The sequence below is a fragment of the Diceros bicornis genome, chromosome 13 (assembly GCF_020826845.1).
Source record: "Diceros bicornis minor isolate mBicDic1 chromosome 13, mDicBic1.mat.cur, whole genome shotgun sequence".
Taxonomy (NCBI): Eukaryota; Metazoa; Chordata; class Mammalia; order Perissodactyla; family Rhinocerotidae; genus Diceros; species Diceros bicornis.
The window spans coordinates 39,656,854-39,676,586 of record NC_080752.1 but is presented as its reverse complement, the minus strand read 5'-3'; the positions used below and the strand labels follow the sequence as shown (position 1 = coordinate 39,676,586).

General features: G+C 45.2%; 1 protein-coding gene across 4 annotated transcripts in view; it reads left to right on the top strand.

Annotated features, from left to right (window-relative positions):
* Positions 1–19,733, top strand: part of LUZP1 (leucine zipper protein 1) — an 81,754-nt gene that overhangs the window by 40,913 nt on the left and 21,108 nt on the right. The window contains exons 2-3 of one of the 4 annotated variants that reach the window (XM_058553188.1): positions 14,008–14,106; positions 19,336–19,446. The gene's annotated coding sequence lies outside the window, so the exon portion shown is untranslated. Of the gene's footprint in view, positions 1–12,887; positions 12,977–14,007; positions 14,107–14,270; positions 14,429–19,335; positions 19,447–19,733 lie in introns of those variants that run through there. The other 3 variants (XM_058553187.1, XM_058553186.1, XM_058553189.1) reach the window with 3 other exon arrangements.

The following is a 19,733-nucleotide window of genomic DNA, read 5'->3' as shown; positions in this document are numbered from 1 at the left end:
GTTGATATATCTTTTAAGAATCTTTTTTTTGTGTGTGAGAAAGATTAGCCCTGGAGCTAACATCCGTTGCCAATCCTCCTCTTTTTTTGCTGAGGAAGATTGGCCCTCAGCTAACATCTGTGCCCATCGTCTTCTACTTTATGTGGGATGTCGCCACAGCATGGTTTGGTAAGCGATGCGTAGGTCTGCACCCAGGATCCAAACCTGCGAACCCAGGGCTGCCGAAGTGGAGCGTGCAAACTTAACCACTACACTACAGGGCCAGCCCCTCTTTTAAGAATCTTTTAATCCATAGGTTCTCTCTCCACCCCTCCCCTTTTTAATATACAGAGTGTCTTAGCTACGTGTTGCTGCATGACAAAATTTGGCAGCATAAAACAATGTACATTTATTACAGTGCACTTTCTCTTGGTTAGGACCCCAGGCATGGCTTGGCTGGGTCCCCTGCCTCAGGGTCTCACACAAGGCTGCAGTCAAGATATCAGCCAGGGCTGCAGTCCTCTCAAGGTGTGACTTGAGAGGGAAGGGAAGGACCGGCTTCAAAGTTCCCTCAGTGGTTGTTGGCATGATTCGGGTCCTCGTGGGCTGAGGGCCTCAGTTCCGTGTTGGTGGTGGATGGAGGCCACCTTCGGTTCCTTGCCATATGGGCCTAGCTTTATCAAAGCAAGCAAGACATGGCAAGAGAGAGAGTACCAGCAAGAAAGAATTCCATCTTTTTTGACATAATCTCAGACGTGACATCTCATAACTTGGGGCATAGTCTCTTCCTTAGAAGCAAGTCATTAGCTCCAGCCCACACTCAAGGGGAGGAGCCCATGCAGAACATGGATACTGGAGGTGGGGATTATTGGGAGCCATTTTAGAAGACCGCCCACCTTCTAGAGATGAACTCTAGAGACCAAGTCTGCTGACTATCAATATGTTTGCCTTTTTACCACATTATTGATGCCACTGTGGGAAAAAGGACTGGCCAACCCCTGTGTTTCATTTGCCTCTATCTGTGTAGTAATTCTGTTATGTAATTTCCTTCTGTGACACTCTGATAAATGTCATGTTTACATATGTCAGTAACCAGAGCCAGTTGGTTAATCATAGGTAGGATAGGTTGATTGGCTCTGAGCTTTTTCATCTGGATCAAGAAATGAACCAGTCACCAGTCCTTAAAAAAATATTGACTATGTGTTTCCCACTGTGCCAGGCCTATGGAGGTACAAAAGGAGTATAAAAGAATAAGAAGATAGTGTACAATTATTGTGTGGTATGGACAATAAGTGCAAAAAATCAGAAATTAGCGTTGAGTCATTTCAGCCAATACTTTTGAGTACTTTCTGTGTACGAAGCTCCATGTTAAGTGCTGTGGGGAATAGAAAACTCAGAAGACAACCTTCTGCTCCCTCCTTAGGAGATGATATAAGATAAAGCTATAATGCAAAGTAGACTGGAAATTGCTCAGATAGAGATACAAACAAAGTACTTTGGGAGCACAGGATGAAGAGGCTTAGAATGTTAGAGCCAAAAAAAGGCCTTTAGAGGTCATTAGGACTAGTCGTCTTTACTATTTTGGGGACCTGGAGAAACCTTGTGAAGATAAGGGAATCAAGTGAAATTAGAAAGAATATAAATTTTTCAGCTGCCAGGGACAAGAGGGCTTGAGTTGGAAATAAGTAGCCTTGGATCCTAGACTAGAGTTCTCCAGCACTGAGGACTTTCTCAGTAAAACTTGCACCTCACCTGGCCAAAGGTAGACTTTCTAACTGCTTTGCGTACCTACAATATAACAATAACCGTGTTTTATAGTGTACAAAGTACTTTCACATACATTACTTTGTTTGAGCCTTACCCTCTTGTAGTTAAGACATATTATTATGTCTGTTTTACAGATGAGGAAACTTCTACCCAGAGAATTATAATAATTCTACAAGGGTCACAGGGCTAGTAAATCGGTGCGACAGGGACTCAGGATTCCACCGCCCTTTACAGCCCAGTGTGTGTGAGTCAGTGCTGGTTTGTTTGTTTGTTTTTGGTACTGAAGACATTGACTTGAGACTTGCTGGCAAGCATGACTTACTAAAGAAACGAAATAAAGAGACACAGCCATAGCTACAAGAAGGGACTCGGACTGGGAAGACGCAGAGACCTGGCGGGGAGCCTGACTATTTCTTCTGACTTGGGGATCCTCCCTGCCCTTTCAAATGCTACTTGGTTACACCTCTGCCCCCACCCTCCCACCTCTCTTATTAGTACTCCTTTAAAATGATTTCTGCTGGAACTGGGCAAGTTCATTTCCCAAGATTCCTTTCCCAAGGCCTTCCTGGTGCACTTAGAGGGAAAGAGAAAATAAATAAAAATGTGCAGGGGATGTAAGGCTTAATCAGACTGGTGATGAGAAGAAAATTGGATTAACATTTACATAATATATTTTATGCCAGGCCTATGTACTTAGGCACTTAATGTATATTTTCATATAATCCTTATGTCAGCTCCATGAAGTTTAGATGTCATAATCTCTGCATACACTGGAAGAAACTGAGAGTGTGAAGATTAATCACCTGAGCTGATATGTGACTGAATTATAGTGGGAACCCAGAGTCCCTGACTTCCTAGGCCGTGTGTGCTCTTTCCACTATAGGGTGTTGCCTGGGCAGCAGGCAGGGTGGAGACGGAGTGTGGACTAGAGACAAAGAAAGTTCTCTAGAGGCTATAAAATGGAAAGAAACTTCTTGCTGGCATAGAAATAATGACTCCCCCAAAATGTGCCTTGAAATTAAAATGGCACAGGCCGTTTTAAACTCAGGCTGTGTGGTACATACAGCCTTGTATTCTGTTCCTGACAGCACCAAGGGAAAGTGTATAGAAGGGCATTTTTATCTTCCATTGTAATAAGGGAGATGAGATGTATGTATAAACAAGTAACTTCTGGATTGATGCTCTGGGCATTTAGGAAATCAGTCCAAGGGAAGTGGTGGTCTAAGCTGGTTTGAGGGTAAGAGGGTTTGAAACCTCGGGGTGACTTGCAGTTAGTAGGACTTGCAGCTCGTACCTGCCATGGTGCTAGGATAGTGCCCCATTAAACAAAAACAGACACAGACACGCTCTGTAATCCATCCCCTTCACTTTTAAATAGCCAGACTTTTCTAAAAAGCTCCATGTAGTCACTGCTTGCTCCGGTCTGGCTTCTGCCCTTACCATTTCACTGTAACACCTCTTACTAAGGTCACTAATGTCCACCACGAAGCTGAAGTCAAGAGGCATTTTTAGTCTTTCAATTTTCTCAGTCAAGTTGACACTGCTGACCACTCCTTCCTTCCGGAAACACTCTCTGTCCTGTTCTTCCTCCTGCTTCTCTGTTGTTTTTGCAGGCTCATCCTCCACTCTACAGCTATTAATGTTCTGCTCCCAGGCCCTCCTCTCTTCTCGTAGTAGACACTCTCCCTGGGTGATCTCATCTACCCGCCTGGCTTTAGTGGCCACGCCTCTGTGCACATGACTCATAAATGTATGTCTCCAGCCCAGATCTCTCCCCTGTGCTATAGACACATCTATTTATTGTCAGTCAGGCAGTGTTCTAGGCACTGGGGATATAGTGATAAGCTAGACAGAAAGTAGGGGTAGGGGTGGGGAGGAAGATAAGAAATAAACAAATAAAATATCAGATAGGGTTAAGAGCTAAGGTGAGCATTAAGCAAGGTGATATGTTAGATGTTGAGAGCTACTTTATATTGGCTTGTCAAGTCTTTATAGAGGTGGGAAAATTTAAGCTGACCCTTTAGTGACCAAAAGGAGCCAGCTATACAGAGAGGAGAGGGAACAGCTAGTGCAAAGGAACAGCCTTAAGCCAAGAATGAACACAGTGTGTGCAAGAAACAGGAAGTGAGGAGGGGACCAGGTAGGAGAAACGGGTAGGGGCCAGATCATGTAGAGCCTTGTAGGCTAAGGTGAGGATTTTTGATTATTCTAAGTGAATGGAAAAGCCATTAGAGGTGTTTTGTTTTGTTGTTTTAAGCAGGATAGAGTCTAGATCTCATTAAATTTTTAGAAATTTAATTTGCTGCTGTTTGGAGAGTGGTCTCTATGGGGACAGTTGGTAGCAGGGAGACTTAAGGAGGCTATTGTTCTAGGTAGGGTGAGGGTCCAGTAGCTTGGACTAGGGTGCTTAGTAGGGGATGTAGAGAGCAGAGGGCCAGATTCAAGAAAATTTGGAAGTAGAGTTGTAGGACTTGCTGATGGATTTGCATGTGGGGTGTGAGGGAAAGAAAAATCCAGGATGATTGCAGGTGTTTGGCTTGGGCCTGGATGAATGGTGGTGCTGTAAACTGAAATGGGGGAAGATTTGAGGAGCGATGGGTCTGAGGAGAGAAAGTGAAAGGTGAACACCATCAAGAATATGAGACTATATGGATATGTGAGGTCAATTAGATGTCTAGGTAGAGATGTCAGGTAGGCTGTTGGATATGCTTCTGGAGTTCAGGGAGGTCAGTACTGGAGATAAAAATTTGGAACTCATTGATACTAAAAGTCATGGGACTGGACAGATTACCCAAAGAAGGGAGGGTACAGAGAGATCCCAGGTCTGGCCCTGGTCAAGCAGAGGAGAAGGAGCCAGCAAAGAAGAATCAGGATGAGCCAGTAGAGTGGGAAGATAGGAGAGTGTGATATCCTGGAAGCAAGGAAGAAAGTGTTTCGATGGAGAAAGAGCAGTTATTTGTGTTAAACGCTGTTTAAAGGTCGAAGAAGAAGTGACCACAGAATTTGGCAACATTGAGGCCTTTGACCCTGATGAACAGTTTTAGTGGAGTGTCGAGGATAGAAGTCTGATTGGAGTGGACTGAGAGAATGAGAGGTTAGGGAATGAAGAGTACAGACAACTCTTTCAAGAGGTACTGCTGTGCAGAGAAGCAGAGTCATGGGGGCTGGAGTAGATGGAAGGAGGTGTGAGGTCAAGGGGGCGTTGATTGTTTCTGTTTTTTTGTTTTTTTTTTTTAAGATGGAAAGTTCTAAAATCTTGCTTCTCACATGTGGCCTGTGGATCAACCTGGGGACCTGTTGGGAATACTGACTCTCAGGCCCCACCTCAGCCCTACTGAGTCAGAATCTGCATTTTGATGAGATCCCCAGCTGACCTGTATGCACATTCAAGTTTGAGAATACTGTTCTTGAGGGCAGCTTCTCAAGCTATCTGTGATGCAGGACCAATGCAATTTTTTCTCATCAGTATTAGGAGCTACACCTGGTACTACGGTGTATGATTTGTAGGTAGCCTACTCCACGTGTGACTCACTATGCGACTTCATCAATACCCTTCCTGGTCTCTTCCCTGTTGGAGAAGTCCCCCGACCATGTGCTTGGATGTTGCAGCCATGTCGATTTGCTACATGAATGTCTAAATGCTTACTCTCAATTTCTGTCCTTACAATGGTAATAGTTTGTGAACCAGTGCTGGTTTGTGGACTGCACTTTGAGTAGCACCATTCTAGGGCATGTTTGTATGCTGATGGGCATGAGTCTGTAAGGAGGAAGAAAGGGTGATGGAAGAGAGAGTGGGGATAATTGCATATGAAGATAAAAGGGAATTGGATCTGTAATAGATGTGGAAGGTTGTACTTTATATACCAACAAAGACCCTTCATCCTAACAGTAGGGGAAGCAGAATGTTGGTATATTGTTAGATTTGGAGTTAGGGAGATGATGGTCTGAATGTTGCTTCTTGGTGAAAGACATTAGCTGATAGGGGCTGGAGGTTTACTGAGAGCGAAAAAGATATGAAAGAGTCTTTTTGGAGAGTAGGAAAATGAACCTCTTAGGGGAAGTGTACCAGGATTGCTGGCAGCATCGAGGGACCTGTTAGAAGTTTGTGGTGATAAGTTTAAAATGATACCTGTCAGTGTAGTTGTATTTTCTTCAGAGACCCAACTTAGTTTATAACTTAGTTGCTTTGGTGTAGGTCTGGAGAGGAGGTTAGTTTGGTTTAGTGAGGACTGCAGTTTTACTAGTTGAATATGAAGAAGGGAAAGGTGTTTGGGGGGGTGTTGCAAGGGACTGATTTTGAGGGAAGTGAGACTATGAAGGGGGGGCATGTAATTCCATTGAATTACTTAACCTCTCTCCTCTTTTATAAGACAAGGATAGTAGTATCTGTTTCACAGAGTTGTCATAAGGATTAAAGTACCTAGAACGGTGCCTGTCACGTAGTAAGTGCCCTGTATGCATCTGGTCTTGTTAGCTTTTATTTCCTCGTCTCTCTGGGACCACAGCACTAGCTTCCTGACTGATCATTTGGCACCATTCTTCCCTTTTTCCATCTGTTGTCCATACTGAAGCCAAAGTGATCTTTTTGAAATGTACACGTCATACCCTTATTTCACACTTAAATGACTTCCTGTAGGTCTCTGGATAAAGACCTAAATCCATAATTTGGCCTCCAAGGGCCTGCATGGTTGGCTCTTCCCATACCTTTCTAGCCTCATTTCTCCTCATGCATCTACTTGTTCTCCCTCCTTTGGTCACACAGATGTACTTTAGTTCCTCAAGCTCACCTCCCTCTTCTGCTTGGAACCTTGTCACCACTAGTGGGAGCCTTCCTAGACCTCCTGGAGTGGGTCAGTTTCCATTAATTGTATTTCATATAATTTACATTTAATAGTATGGTTCTTCAGTCAGTGTTTTTCTGTTGCACGTTACAGTAAATGCCACAAAGACAGGTCTGTCTGTTTCTGCTCACTGTTGTATCCCTAGTGCTTTCCTCAGAGCTACGTGCACTGTAGGCAGACAGTCAGTATTTGAATGAACCTCGTGTAGGTTTTGATGTTTGGGATGTGGATCAGGGCTGGCTTTCTTTTTTAATTTATTTTTAAAATTTTATTGAGGTCATATTGGTGTATAACGTTATGTAATTTCAGGTGTACATTATTATATATCAGTTTCTGTGTAGACCGCATGGTGCTCGCCACCAAAGTTTTTATCCGTCACCACACATATGTGCCCCTTTACCTCTTTTGCCCACCCCCTTACCCCCTTTGCCTCTGGTAACCACTAATCTGTTCTCTTTATCCATGTGTTAATCTTCCACATATGAGTGAAATCATACGGTGTTTGTCTTTCTCTGTTTGGCTTATTTCGCTTAGCATAATACCCTTGAGTTCCATCCATGTTGTTGCAAATGGGACGATTTTGTCTTTTTTTATGTCTTTTATGTATATATGTACCACATCTTCTTTATCCATTCATCAGTTGATGGGCAGTTGGGTTGCTTCCATGTCTTGGCTATTGTGAATAATGCTGCGGTGAACATAGGGGTGCATAGATCTCTTTGTATTGTTGATTTCAGGTTCTTTGGATAAATACCCAGTCGTGGGATAGCTGGATTGTATGGTATTTCTAGTTTTAATTTTTTGAGAAATCTCCATACTGTTTTCCATAGCGGCTGCACCAGTTTGCATTCCCACCAACAGTGTATGAGGGTTCCCTTTCCTCCACTTCCTCTCCAACACTTATTATTTCTCGTCTTTTTTTTTTTTAATTTTATTTATTTATTTCTTTTTCCCAAAGGTCCAGTAGATAGTTGTATGTCATAGCTGCACGTCCTTCTAGTTGCTGTATGTGGGACGCAGCCTCAGCACGGCCGGAGAAGCGGTGCGTCGGTGCGCGCCCGGGATCCGAACGCGGGCCGCCAGCAGCGGAGCGCGTGCACTTAACCACTAAGCCACGGGGCCGGCCCTCGTCTTATTAATTATAGCAGGGCTGGCTTTCATGAGGGTAAGATCTGAGAGAGAATTCCTTAGAGATGTGGTATAAGGGAGAGGAGAAAGCAGAATTTGGGGCAGAAATACCTGGGTGAGAATTTACTTCTCAGCTACGTGACTTTGAACTTTTATTTCTTCTTCATTTATAAAACAAACATGATGGTATTTACCTGATAGGGTTACTGTGAAGATTATATTAGGTAATAAAAGTGCTTTTGGTTTCTTTCTCTTTCGGGCAGTTGCTGTGACATGCAGTTTAACTACATTTGCCCTTACCCGCTGTAATCCTTGTGGCCCCTTGGTATCCTCCTCATAGACTCCTGGAGGTTAAAGGAGCGAGGGTCTTCTTCTGAGTCAGCCAGCTGTCTTAGAGCAGGTGAATAAGCGGCAGTTTTAGCCATGTGGTTCTGTTGCGAAACCCTGCAAACATGGGCTAATTGCAAGGGAGCCTAGTCTCAATTATGGACTGCTTGTTAGGAAGGGAAACGGCCGAGCAGAGCCCGGTGTTGTTCCTTGAGGGCCTGCTTTTAAATCAGTACCCTAATCGCAGGCTAGTCTTATCAATTGTGTGTTAGTAAGTGCTTCCAGAGTGCTCGAAAGTTCTTACCTCCTTTCCTTCCAGTTCCAGTCTTGTTTATACTCTTGGTTCTGTGTGGGGTAAGGTTTCTTTGCTAAGGTGAAGAAAACCCTGAAGCTCAGGGATGGGATTACCGGATTCTAGTCCTGTCTCTGCTACTGGCTTCCTAAAAAGGTCACAAGTCTCGTAGTCTGTTTGCTCATCTGTCCTTTGTGGGGTAAGAGTGTCTGCTTTCTCATCTCAGGAGCTACAGAGATAAAAAGTTATCCTGGGAGAATTAGCAACAGAAAGACATTATTTTAGCAGCTCTCCATCAGAGATAGGTATGGAAATCTCTTATTATTAACACAGATTAATGACAAGACTTTTTAATTAATTTATTCTTTTAAAAAATGTGTATAACCCTGAGATACTCTAATGAATCAAATGAATTGTCACGTCTCCGCTTCTTCCTTTTTTTTTTTTTTTAATTTTTATTTATTTTTTTCCCCCAAAGCCCCAGTAGATGGTTGTATGTCATAGCTGCACATCCTTCTAGTCGCTGTATGTGGGACGCGGCCTCAGCATGGCCGGAGAAGCCGTGCATCGGTGCGCACCCGGGATCCGAACCCGGGCCGCCAGCAGCGGAGCGCGTGCAATTAACCACTAAGCCACGGGGCCGGCCCAAAATTTATTTATTTATTTAGTGTGTGTGTGAGGAAGATCAGCCCTGAGCTAACATCCATGCCAATCCTTCTCTTTTTGCTGAGGAAGACTGGCCCTGAGCTAACATCCATGCCCATCTTCCTAGCTTCTTCCTTTTGGTTGGGACCTGTTATTTATAGTTTCTTCAAGGGCAGATGGAGATAGCATGGATAAGGATGTCATACATGTTGTTGTTGGAAAGGATCTTAGATAGCATTTCGTCTCAGTTTTTGTTCAGCTGATGAAACTGAGACCCAGAAAGCATAAAAGACATGTCTGGGGTCCGACAGTATGTTAGTGGTAGAACTCCCAGTCCAAGCAAGGTTCTTTACACTTAGAGGGCACATCTTCTTTTTCTCAGTTTCTCACTTGAATCAGAAAAGATCACTTGCTCTGGATTCTCTTCCCTTATGGGCAGGTGGGGTGGGAGGTGAGAGGAGGGGGATGAGAAGAAGGCAGGGCTTACAGAAATTGACATGTCTTCTGCAGCTTCTGTGTTTTCCTTTACCTTTACCTAGAGTGGCCTGAACTCCGGCATGAAGTGCCGTGGGGAGCTGGTCACTGCTGGTGTTCGGTGATGGGCATTCATTTTCCCAATCTAGGTGGCTCTAGGTTGGCTCTCACCAAGCTGCTTGCCCTCCTCAGTCCCAGACCCACTGACTGATCCCACCTTGTCCTGCTGTCAGCCTGCTTACCAGGTTGGCTTTTTGGTGAAGAGACTGCATAGGGCAGAAAAAACATTAAAATCCCTCCTGGCTTTTTCCTGAACAATCCCGACAATGCTACCTCAGCAATTATAGGGGAAAAAAACGACTTTCTCCTTGCTTCTCAGTATGCCCAGTGGGGCACTAGCTTGTCTCCTAGGCCTGTGGGTGTTATGGTTATCTCAGGTGTACATTTTTATCCTGCCCTCTCGTTTCCCACCTTCACACTTTCTTCTTTGCTCGTATCTGGAAGACCTCGAGACGTTACTGAGTAGATGATGGGGGGCCTGGCCCGAGAGAATTGCAGGTGATAGGTTTTGTGCGATCCCTGGTCATTCTGGTTCTCTCTCATACCGATTTTTCTGATAACAGAAAGGAAAGTTATCACCATGTACACCCAGGCGAAGGGCCTGGGGATGGTTCTTCTAGAGACTTGATGACCCAGAGTTATTTCAGTTTGGGTAATTTCTGTTGATCTAGCTTTAAGTTTCATTGACTCTCTTCTCTGTCATCTCCATTCTATTCTTAACCCCATTCACTGAACTTTTAAAATCTCAGATACTGCATTTCTGTTTTAAAATTTCCACTTAAATTTTTTTTTTTCAGTTTTTCTGCCTAGTTATCATAACTGCTTTAATATGCTTGTCTGGTAATTCCAACATCTGGGTCATCTTGGAGTTGCCCTCTGCTGATTGTCTTTTCCCTTGCGAAGGGGTTTAATTTTTTGTTTTTTTTAAAATGTAATTTGGGATTGTATCCCGAACATGAGTGAATGGGAATGTTATGTTGTGGAGACTCTGGTTTCCATGGATGTTTTTATTTTAGTAGACAGTTAACTTGGTTAGACTCAAAACTGCAGACTCTGTCTCACCTGCAGTCAGTGGCAGTCAAATCTCAGTCCAGTCCTTCTCTCCTTAGCTGAGGATCTTGGATTCAGTCCTGTGCATGCATGGTGCAGGGGGCAGCTAAAAATTTCGCCAGAGTTTACGTACAGAACCTGAAACTCTCCTTCTCTGGCTCTCTCCTTTCTTCCTTCCCACTGTCTGTGGTTGCTCGGACTCTATGTTCTGCTTCCTCTGTCTTCAGAAAGCCTAGGGTTTTGTTTTTTTTTTGAGGTGGATTGGCCCTGAGCTAAGATCTGTTGCCAGTCGTCCTCTTTTTCTTTTTTTTCCTAAAGCCCCAGCACACAGTTGTATATCCTAATTGTAGGTCCTTCTAGTTGCTGTATGTGGGATGCCGCCTCAGCACGGCTTGATGAGTGGTGAGTAGGTCCGTGCCCAGGATCCGAACTGGCAAACCCTGGGCCGCTGAAGTGGAGCGTGCAAACTTAACCACTACACCACCGGGCCGGCCCCTAGGGTTTTTTGTTTTTGTTTTTTTTAATTTTATTTATTTATTTTTTCTCCCAAAGCCCCGGTAGATAGTTGTATGTCATAGTTGCACATCCTTCTAGTTGCTGTACGTGGGACGTGGCCTCAGCATGGCCGGAGTAGCGGTGCGTCGGTGCGCGCCCGGGATCCGAACCCGGGCCGCCAGCAGCGGAGCGCGCGCACTTAACCGCTAAGCCACGGGGCCGGCCCGTAGGGTTTGTTTTTTAATTGGAACTTCGGCTGGGCGACCCTCGGGTCAAAGCTCTGAAAATGGAGAAGTCATCCCAAACCAGTCCCTTCTTCCAATTTTCAACTTCTCTCTAAAATCTGCCAGTGTTTGTTCACTTCAGATAGTTATTTTTTGTATTTTATCCAGAGTTTATAGTTGTTATCTGTGGGAGGATCATCCTGGAAGCAGAATTCCCTACTGGCATTTTTATCCTTTATCAAAGTGTTTTGGGAACAGAAGTGTTACATGTTTGAGAGAGCTTTCGTCTGAGCAATCAAATGAGGACGGACTGATGCCTTTCCTAGGGTAGGGCTGCTTCACTGGAGTCAGGTGTTCACTTTAACTTGCTTTGCAACCTTGGGCGAGTCTCTTCTCTCTGGGACTCACTTTCTCCTCTGGAAAATGAAGGGGTTGGACTCTCCATGATCTGTCTGGGTCCTCTTATCTCTGCTTCTAGACAGACAGACAGACACACACCACCACCACTGTCGCCCCAATAGTAACGACAAGAAGCCCCAGAAGAGATGCCCGAGGCTAGCGATGTGGGCGGATCTGTTAGGGTGGAAAGCTCTCTGAAGGGGCAGCACTGATGAGTTTGAGGGTGTTTACAGTCGTCCTCTTGTTTCTGGGGACAGAGGGCCAGTACGCTGAAGATGCAAGAAAAGGAAGACATTCAGAAGCAAAGGAAAGAAATCATGTGCTGCTTGCTTCTACCCCTTAGAAATAAGGAGAATGCAGACAGTTGAAAACAAATCAGGGTCATCTGGAGTTCCTGTTTGATTTTTGGCAGTGCATTCTATCCTGTTTTGGAGAATGGCCCCCTGGGCCTTAGTAACATGCCAGCACATTCAGCAGGGGTGCTGCCGTCCCTGTTCGCGCTGCAGAGACCTTAGTGGAGCCAGACCACCTTCAGGTGCCCATTTCTTGCAATTTAGAACTTGTATGCAGGGGAAGTTCTGGGCTGTGCAGAGGAAGGGGTGTGTGTGTGTGTGTGTGTAAGGTGGGGGGAGAGGGGGAGAGAGATAGGTGGTGGGTGGGGGCAGGACAGGTCTGTGGGCCAGTTCTGAAGCTGTTTGAATAGCAATCACACTTATTCTACTTAGACTGACTCTTTATTTTTAAAGTGTGTGTGGGAGGAGGGAGCTAGTGAAGCTTCTCCCACACCCACCCGAGCCATCACTTGGGTGCTGCCCTTGCTACAGATCCTTTTTGTCTGCTTCTTTTCTGGCTACTTTCATTGCTTATCAGTAATTAATTTCTGGGCTGGCCCCGTGGTGTAGTGGTTAAGTTAGGTGTGCTCCGCTTTGGCAGGCCTGGTTCATGGGTTTGGATCCCGGGCGCAGACCTATACCACTTGTTGGTGGCCATGATGTGGCGGCGACCCACACACAAAATAGAGGAAGACTGGCACAGATGTTAGCTCAGGGCGAATCTTCCTTACCAAAAAAAAAAAAAATAATAATAATAATAATTCATTTCTCTTCAGGTCTCGTTGGCTTGAGGCTTCAGGCCCAAACCATCATTTTATTATTTCTCCATCTTAATTCTAGTCTTCCAGCTCTCTAGGAGGATGGAGTTGGGGATGGATGCCATTGTGTGTATGTTCTGCGGTTGGTGGTGGAGGTGCGGAAATCAGATGAAAGGGACCAGGAGCCTTGGAAGGAGGTCACAAGGTGGTCTGCGGGCTGTGTGAGGGAGGTGGGCAGCTGTGATGAAAGGAGGGGACAGTTGGAGTGTAAGACCACATGCAAAAGCTTTAGTTGACCACTAGCTTAGAAGCTGTCTTTCCATTCTTGCTCCAGACTGAGATGGAAGTCTGACCCAGATCTTCCGGTTCCAGTAACTCTGCTCTGATTTGAGGGGTAAGACTCAGTGGGTTAATAGGCTTTCCAGCTTTCCTGTAGAAGGCTTGGTACAAAACTGCAGGGTAAGTTTGCAGACAGAAGAGCTCTGTTTTGAGTTCTAATTGATATTGGCTGGTTTAGGGCCTTTTGAGGACCAAGTCTGGAAGGCAGCGCCATGCGAGTCAGGATGGTGAAGGGGTTTTGTAGCCTCACAGACTCAGGTTTACATCCTGACAGCCATGTACTAGCGAGCTGTAAGACCTTGGACAAGTCACTTGACTTCTTGGAATTTAGACTCTATTTGTAAGGAGGTAACATTATTCTGTTATTGTCTTATATAAAACATAAAACATATTGCCTGGGGTGTGGTGGATACTCCACAGATGTTTGGTTTTTTTCCTTACCCGTCTTTCCAGAACATCTTATTTTTAGTAGAATCCCGGCTTTAGCCGTAAGCAATTGTGTGACTCACCCTTTCCGAGCTTCGGTTTCCTTCTTTAAAATGAGGGCATTTAACTAGTTGATTTCTGAGGTCCTTCCCAGCTGTAAGATGTCGTAGGAATTTTTAGACTGTTGGGGAATGTGTAGATCTGTTAATTTAAGGAAAGGCAATGTAGTCTACCCTACGACCATGTGACGTGATGGGAAGGGGGAAGTCTCCTGGAGCCAAACTCCTCCTCTTCCCTGAGAGAGAGACAGCCGGCTGCCCTCAGACTCAGGATGTGGCCTGCAGCCTGTCTCGCCTCCACGTTGACCCTGCGCTGTGTGTGAAGGTCTTCAGGACAGGCTTTTGGGTCCACTCAGCCTTGGTGTGATGTGTGTTTCACCTGCCCATTCCTTTCTGTTTGTGTTCTGTCCAGGTCAAGAGGCAACTACCATTGAAAGATAGCGACTGTTTCCTAGACAGCCAACATCGAGGAGCAGCCAGAAGTGGTGACGGAAAGCTTATTACCTAAATGGTAGGTATGTTGTTCAGTGACAGCTGACCACACCGATAGAATTGGGTGGTTTCTGAAGTCTCTACAGTTTTTCCACCATTACAAAGAGGGAGAAAAGTCAGTATTTGTGGATGACTTATTATGGACAAAATACTGTGCTGAATACTTCACGTGGTTTCTCACTGAATCAAGCAGCTAACTGAATGAGGGTAAGAATCCTTGGCTGAAGTCGACAACCTTCAGAAATAGGCCTGGCCACCATTTACTGAATACCTGTTCTGTGCCGGGCACAGTCCTGTTTGACATACATTATCTCCCTTAATATTTACACCAACCCTGTGAGGTAAGTGCCGTTATTTTTACCACGACGAAATGAGCATAGAGGGGTTAAATAACTTCTCCAAGTTCGTACAGGTAGTATGCGGTAGGACTAGATTTCAAACCTGGGTTATTTTCATTGCACTGTGATGTTTCTGTTCTGAGAAAGTTATTTTTTTTTTTTTGCTGAGGAAGATTCGCCCTGAGCTAACATCTGTGCCAATCTTCCTCTATTTTGTATGTGGGTCGCCACCGTAGCACAGCCGCCGCCGAGTAGTGTAGATCCGCACCTGGGAACCGAACCCAGGCCACTGAAGTGGAGCATGCTGAACTTAACCACTAGGCCACGTGACCAGCCCCGAAAAAGTTACTTTTTGGTTGCAGCAGTGACTAATTTAATCTTTAAAAAGGAAAGCAAAATAAACAAAAAAAACTATTGATCCACAACTAGCTCCTTTTCCTAGCCCTGTCTGGATTCTGTGTGCCAGTATTTCATTGGTTGTTGTTGAACGGGGTGGTGGAGACTCCTAATGAAATAGAAGAAACCTGAATGTGAGTGGCAGAGGACCACGAGGTCTTGGTCACCAGTTGTAGCTGATAGTTGTACGAGAAAGGTTCTCTGGGAAGGCAGAGCCATTGGGCAACCCAAGAATGAGTCTGGGAACTGGGTTCTACGCATAGGAGTGATTGGAGGTAGGCAGGGAATCTTAGCAAGACTGCTCACTCTCATGGTATCCTGCCTGGCAAGTAGTTAGAGTTGGGGATGGTACAGGCTCTTCTGGAGGGAGTGGGAAACTTCAGTGCAAACTCCTGCCCTGTTAATTGGTTCTGGATCCTAGTTCTGTTCCTTTCCTGGGAGCATTTTTCCTACCTTAGGGAACTGAGTTATGAAATTAGTTTCTGGTTGGATGGTGTGGCAGCCAGGATTCATTTGTCATTGACCTTTCTGATGATACTTTAGTCTCTTTTTATTGGAGCACTAATGTTTCTTTAAATATACTCGGTGAATTTGGGGGGGAAAATAATCATTTTCATCAACAAAACTGATTACACATACCTCTATGTATAATGAGTGTTTTGCTATATACAGGGCCTTATATTCTGATGATGAAGTTGACCACTTACTTCATGCCTGGTACAGTTCTTGGAGCTAAGTACACAGCATTAAACAAAACAGAAAGTCCTTGCCTCCAAGGACTATATTCTAATGAGTAGAAACAGATAAAAAATAAATGAATAACTAGATATAAACAAACACATAAATAGGTAAATAGATAAATAATGCCCACTAGGTGATATATGCTCAGCAGAACAAAAGCAGGGTAAGGTGCTAGAGAGAGATGGGGGCTGAGGGATTGCCACTTTCTATAAGGTGATCAGGGAAGCCCTGACGAGGTGATATCTGAAAGAAGTGAGGAGTCCAGCCAGGGAGATGTATCTGGGAGAAAAGCATCCCGGGCAGAGAGAACAGCGAGTGTAAAAGCCCTGAGCTGTGAGTGTGACTTGTCCTGTCCCAGGGCCACGAGGAGGCCAGTGTGGCTGGGGTGTAGAAACGGGGAAAGACCAGTAGCAGAGGAGAGCAGAGAAGTGGTGAGACCAGATCATGCAGCACCTGAGAGCCCGGGCAAGACCTGTGGAGGGCTTTTTATTCTAGGCAAGATGAGAGCCACTGGAGAGTGGACAGCAGAGGAGGGACAGATCTGATTTCTGTTTTAAAGGCTCCTCTGGTTGCTGTGGGGATAGACTGTGGAGGGTGGGGAAAGGTGGGCTCTGGAAGCAGCAGGGAGAGCAGTTGGGGAGCCGTTGCAGTAGTCAGTAGTCCAGAGGAGGGATGATGGTGGCTCAAACTAAGCTGGTTGTGGTGGGTAGCCAGAAAGTAATGGGTTCTGGACATGTTTTGAAGGCAGAGTCAAATTCTAATTTGCACCATATGGCCTGCAAAAGAAATGAAAATTGAGCCCTATATTTAGATTATTAAAAATTAATTAGATTTAATAGCAGTTTATTTGAAAAAAATTCAGTATGAACCTACGAACTGGTAATGTGGCTGCCAGATCAATGTGTGCAGTCTTGGCTTCATTACTAAAACTGGGTCGACCGGGTCATCTTTCAAATCCACCCCCACCCCTTTACCCCACTGCTTCTGTCAGAGTTTAGGCCCTTACCAGATCTCTTGCCTCGACTAGTACAATAGCACCTTAGTTTATCCTGTCAGAATGTTCTTTTAAAAATGCAGTTCTGATTATGTTACTTCCTTGCTTACATCCCTTTGTCCAAAACAGGCTGCAGATTTGCTTCCCATGTCCATTGTTTGCAGGCATGTAATGTGTTTTGGAGGGTCTACACAGTGGTGTTATTTTTATTTCCTTTTTAAAAAAATTTGGAATTAGTTGACTCCATTTGAGAAGTTTCACATAAAAGTAAAGCATGATCTCCCCTCTTAGCCACCATCCTCCCAGCCCTCTGTTCCTCATTTCCATTACTGACCTGATGTCTTTGGTATTTGCCTGTGCAACTTGGGCATAAAGGCTAAGCGTCTTTCCTAGAATATAGTGCCCAGATCTGACACCAGTTCCCTAGGTGTAGTTCGGCCAGTACAGAATACAATAAGACCACTACCTTCATTCATTTACCAAACATTTAAAAAGTTTCTACCTTGTCCCATCATGGTATTCAGTGTCCAGGACAGAAAAATAAAGATGGCACAGTCCCTGCTCTCAGAGCTCGGAGCCTGGTAGAGGAGTACAAATAGATAAGCAAGTGAGTATCGTGGGCACAGTGATAGAAATATCTGCACAGTTGAGGGTGGTGCATTTTTGTTGGGGGAGCGGCTGTTTGAAAAGGCTTCAGAGAACAGGTGCCACAGTGAAAGATGTTCACCATCAGAGTGGGGCGGAGGAGGCCTGGATGGAAGAGGACAAGGGCGAAAGGGGAATTCTAAACTCCCCCCAAATTGTTCCTCAAATGTTACCACCGCAGCCTCTGCACTTGCACTGAGATTTCAAGGGCTTCTGTGTCGCACGCTGTCCTCACTCCAGCCTTACCAGTTACCTGCTCTGCTTGGCCCCTTGTGCCTCTCGTTTCAGTCCTGCTGAATTCCTTACAGTTCCCCAAATGCAGCATTGTTTTCTTTGCCCCTTTCCTCCCTCCCTCCATCCCTCCATCCCTCTCGCCATCTCTTCATCCCTCCCTCCCTCCTTCCTTCCTTCCCTCTCTCCTTCCTTCCCGCCTTCTCTCCTTCCTTCCTGCCTTCCCTTCCTCCGTCCCTCCCTTTTCTAAACAATTATTTTACACCCTTCACGTACCAGACACTGTTCAAAGTGCTGGAGAGACAGCAGTATAAACAGCTACAAATCCAGGAAACCACGTTCCTGCCCTCACTGATCTTACATTCCTGTAGAAAGAGTCAGACAGTAAACAAGTTCACAAGTACTCAGGTGGTTAAATGTGCTAAGGAAAAAATTGAGAAGGAGATCTTCCCTTAGAGCTGTCCAGAGACGGAATGAGTTGCCTTGGGAGGAAGTGAGTGGCCTTCCTGTCATTAGAAGTGTTTGAGTAGGAGCTGGATGACTGCTTGCTAGATAACTTCTGCACTGGGCCGGCCCGGTGGCTTAGCGGTTAAGTGCGCGCGCTCTGCTACTGGCGGCCCGAGTTCGGATCCCGGGTGCGCACCGACGCACCGCTTCTCTGGCCATGCTGAGGCCGCCTCCCACATACAGCAACTAGAAGGATGTGCAACTATGATGTACAACTATCTACTGGGGCTTTGGGGGAAAATTAAAAAAAAAAAGAAATTTAAACTTCTGCACTGAGTGGAGGTTGGATCAGATGATCCCTAAATCCCTTCTAACCTGGAGAATCTCTACATGCTAGTTGGGCTACTAACCCTGAGGTTTGCATATCTAAAATACATGACTTTGGATTCTGGAAAAATTATTGAAGCCCAGTAATTAGAATAGAGACACTCAAGAAGTGGTGGTAAGATGTGGACAGGCTAAGGTTTTAAGATGGGTAACTAGAAATGGTCGGGAGGAAGCTGCTTAAAAATAGTTCTCCCATTCCTCAAAGAATTAAAAATAGAGATGCCCTATGACCCAGCCATCCCACTACTGCGAATCTATCCAACGAACCTGAAATCAACAATCCAAAGAGGCTTATGCACCCTTATGTTCATTGCAGCATTATTCACCATAGCCAAGAAGTGGAAGCAACCTAAGTGTCCCTCGACTGACGATTGGATTAAGAAAATGTGGTATATATATACAATGGAATACTACTCAGCCATAAAAAAAGACAATCGTCCCATTTGCAACAATATGCATGGCCCTGGAGCGTATTATGTTAAGTGAAATAAGCCAGAAAGAGAAAGACAAACACTGTATGATTTCACTCATATGTGGAATATAAACCAGCACATGGACAGAGAAAACCGTACTGTGGTTACCAGGGGCAGTGGGGGTGGGGGGTGGGCACAAGGGGTGAAGGGAGACATATATATGGTGATGGACAAACAAAAATGTACAACCCAAAATTTCACAATGTTAAAAACCATTAAAACATCAATAAAAAAAAATAGTTCTCCCATTTTCCTTTAGATCAGCAGATGGCAAACTGTGGTCCACAGGCCCCATTGCTTGTTTTTGTAAATAAAGTTTAATTGAAACACAGCCATGCCATTCGCTTGTATATTGTGTATGGCTGCTTCATGCTGCAATGGCAGAGTTGGGTAGTTGGGACAGAGAGAGACCTTAGGTCTTACAAAGCCTAAAGTATTTACTGTCAAACTAAGTCGTATCCTTATATGTGTGCTATACTAACTTTAACGGAGAAGTTTGCTGACCCCCTGCTGTAGCTGACTGTTGGGAACGGGAAGTGAATCATGGCGCTGTGCTGGGGAAAGGGCAGGGCAAGTTTGGTTATGTTCTATTTCAGACTTTCCTGGCCTGTTGGACAGGAGGAAGAGCCAGCCTCCAGAGTGCTGGACAGGGCCCCTTGGGACTGGGTTCCAGAACTTTGGCAGAAAGGAGCCCTGAAGGAGAGACGGTTGGTGCTATATCTTTCTAGTATGAGTGGGAACTGAGCCAGACATATGGTGCCGGGGGAGTTGGCATTGAAGGAAGGGACTACCCTTCCCTCTCTTCACTTTCCTGATTTCTGAGGTTTAATATAAACAGTTTCCTTCCCAGACCCCACCCTTGGGCACAGTTAATCCCTTCTGAGCTTCCAGGGCACATATGTCAGGTGCTGAGCGAGAAAAGCAGGGTCGGAGGGCAGGGAGCAACAGGGTGGGCGCTGTGTGAGCCGGTCCGGGAGGCTCCCTTATTGTTGTT